We start from the raw sequence: 3,677 nt of genomic DNA, 5'->3' as shown, positions 1-3,677 counted from the left end.
ACCTCTAGGTCTTACTTGATCAAAAATCGAATCAGGTTTGTTCCTCTAGCGCTAGTTTTACTATCGTATCCATACGACGTGGGAAACTCTGTGCCACCAGTTTCCAAAGAGGAAATTTACTCGTTAACCCTATCCGTACGCCCTGGATCCGAATAACGAGTAACTTTCCTCTTTGAAAGTGATGGCACAGAGTTCCCCACAACGTATGGATACGATAGTAAAACATGATGTACGGATAGGGTTAATCCGATCCGTACGCTTTGCATATAGCGGTCTGTCAAAATGATTTTTGAGAAATACTGAAAGTTTCAAAGTGATCTTTGAACTAGAAGTATTCTCAAATGTGAAGAATACTACCCCGGGGGTACAGAAATGACCCCAGGGCGTACGGGTTGGGTTAAACTGGTTTAGAATGACTTTCCACAAGTCTTCATCTTCATCTGGAGCTTGTCCAATTGAAGTGGGTGGGTGGTTCGACTCAATAGGGCCTGTTTTATATTATATCATATACACTGTACCTATTCCTCTTGAGAATAAAGACATTTTATACATTGTGAAATTGTGTTTTTTAATGGGTGTTTTTCTGTGAGTCATGCGTTTGTAAGCGCTTAGGGTACCAATTTCATCAGTGTTCCAATTTCACAACAGCACAATCCCCCTGTGAACTTTCCCAACCTTAGTTTGAAAAAGAAAAGCTTTCTGCTCGTCAAATGACCAAATGTATAAATCAAATTAATAAATGAATGAATATATATATATATGCTATAAAAAATAATTAATCCATCTAAAATACTGGGCCATCGAATAATCCAACACATTTAGCCAACGAGACACAGGTTCTTGTTTACCAAGTCGGTTTTTTTTTTTTGTCGTTTCTTTCTTGTTTTTGTTTTGTTTTGTTTTTTACTTTAGGTAAGTATTTGTCGTGCTCGCAAAGGCATCAGGTCATATGAGCGTAGCGAGCGGGACACATTAAACATTTTCAGTTGGTAGGAAATTTGGAATATTGCCGAGGTGGCGGCCGAAGCCTACTCTTATCGATTTTAGATCAAGGGATCTTTAACGTGCGCAACTTGCACACGGGACCTCCGAGATTTTTCGCCCTTGTCCGAGAAGGCTAGGTTTAGACATTTCCTACCAGAAGATCAGGGGTGTGACTGAAGACAGAAGTAAGAAGGAACCAAGGAGAAGCAGTAGAAAGGCTGCAGAAAGAGTCGGGCCCAGAGGAGGGGCAAAGGAGATGAGGGGGTAGGGGCAGAAAGAGGAGACGGAAGTAAGTAAACGACAGAACATTGCTAGAGGGCAGGAAAGGAAGTGAAAGGAGACAATTTTAGAGAAGAAAATATTTCCGTTGCTACCTGGATTCGAACCCGAGACCTTTGAATGAGAGGCGAACACCTTAACCTCTAGGCTACGAGAGCACCTCAAGTCAAGTTTTAAACATCACGCCGTTTGCTAATTCTTTAAACAATAATACAGTTTGATTGCGAGAAATCTCTTCCTTGCTCTGTACAACGTGTATTTATAGTGTATTGCCTTTTGTTTGTGGCCAACATGGTGGTACATGTAACACCAAAGGCTTGGGTAAAGAAAGGACTGTTCTTTCTGTCACCAAAGTAAATGCACAAATTAAGAATTAAATTATGATTTAATGTGACATTTGAGGCATTTCGAAATGGTAAGTAGAGTAAGAAAATCGGGAGGGGTAGGAATTTGGTTTACGTGTTTTAGAATCAGGATAGTCGTCGACACAAACTCTAGAGGTGAAGGGTAGGATTATCATGGACTTTTTTGTCAACAGCCCTAAATCGTTAAACAAGCGTGTGATGAAATCGAAAACACTATGACCAAATTGGAACATCTGGCCATAATGCTTCTAAAAGCTTTCTTTATGAAACACCTTTTTAATTTGGTGGCAAATGATTTATTCTAAATCAAAGTATAGAATCTTGGATAGACACCAAATTATGATTCTGAATTTATTTTTAACCAGAGGGAGCGTGGGATACATGTACCAAAAAGTGAGGTCATTAACAGGGTATGACGAAGAAAAATTGATGATGTAGTTTAAAACATCCAAGGAGAAAGAGACGTTTCCGATCTTGCCGGTTATCGCAGATATCCAGCCTATAAAGAGATAAAAGAAAAAGCAGTAACAGTAAGCAGCTAACTTGTAAAGATCGAAACGCCACAACTTGCCAAAGAAGCGCCTTTCCCTTCCCTAAAGTGGTGCGCTCAACTGCCTAAATATGTTATGGTGTGCTGGTTAAACCTTTTTAGTGGGTGGTTGGTGAGTGCTCTGTTGTGGTTTGCTCTTTCTTTCCTATCAAACATCTATCGTCCCTATTTCCCCTCCTTCATTTTTTGTGATCGTTACTCTCTTGTAACACCTCAAATCATCGGCACTTATCTAGCATCTGCGTTTGTTGCCAATTTTTTGTGTGTCCAATGTTGCCAAAAGCTACCACAAAAAAATGGCAAAGGTTGCTATAAAAGTTGCCATTAATTTTCAAGCTTTCAACTCTCTGTGAAGACGTAATATAGCAATATGTTGTTAGAGGTAACTTAATCTAAAATAACAGAATGTCATGTGCTCTGTTTTATGCGTCCAGAAAATCATTTGTAGCGACACAGAGTATAAAAACTTGGAAAATAGAGATTTCACATCAGAATGAGATCAAAATCAAAACAGCACATTAACAACCACAAATATTAACAAGTTAGGGCGTATGTCCACCTATCCGAAGATTTGCCGTTTTAAGTCTAAACGTTTTTAATTCAAGAAAAAGTATAGAATATTATTATTACATGTAAATTATGGAATTGCACACAGGGGGCATGCCAGTGTCGGTCTCAGCATTCGGTTTTGGAGACACGCTCTAACATAACACATAAACACAAAAATAGAAAAACAACACATCAGACAATAACAAGAAAAAAATGTACACACCAACAAAATAAAACACAACAAAGAGGGGACAATAAAAGAGAAACAGCAATATAAATAGTATGTAATGTACATATAATATACTTCACATGAAAATAACAAATAAACGTGGTGTCAACAAGTGACAAAGAGACGAAATGAAGCGGAAGTGAAAATAAACATTCTTTCTAAAAGTAGATCTAAAGAGGTTTGGTTTCTTCTTTTTCGTCGATTTTTTCCCCCTCCGGTGTTTTTTTGTTTGTTTGTTTGTTTGCTTGTTTGTTTGTTTGTTTGTTTGTTTGTTTGTTTGTTTGTTTGCTTGTTTGTTTGTTTGTTTAATTAAAAAATTGCGGCTGCAATGACCGAAAGATGCTAAAATTCGAGGCCGCGGTCCGCAGGTGTTGCAAGTACAGTGAAAAACACTCACTATACAATACAGTGGAATCCTGTAATAACGAGAGGGAAGGGACCGAAGCAAAATGTCCGTTTTAGCAGGATTCTCGCTATAAGGGATCCAGTAATAAATTCAAGAGAAACTGTAAAGGTAGGTCTAATCTATGAGTTTGGTGTTCTGTTTTTCCTTCTGCTATCTCCCTTGATGTTGATTTTGTTTCAACATGACCTCTAGGTCTTACTTGATCAAAAATCGAATCAGGTTTGTTCCTCTAGCGCTAGATCTAGCGATGTGGACTGACAGCTCGGCGTTGGCGATCAGAAAGAAAGGGCTCTGGGCTAACTCGCCCGCTGTGTT

Source organism: Aplysia californica, unplaced genomic scaffold (genome assembly GCF_000002075.1).
Source record: "Aplysia californica isolate F4 #8 unplaced genomic scaffold, AplCal3.0 scaffold00284, whole genome shotgun sequence".
NCBI classification, from domain to species: Eukaryota; Metazoa; Mollusca; class Gastropoda; order Aplysiida; family Aplysiidae; genus Aplysia; species Aplysia californica.
Note: the sequence above shows the minus strand (reverse complement) of the source record.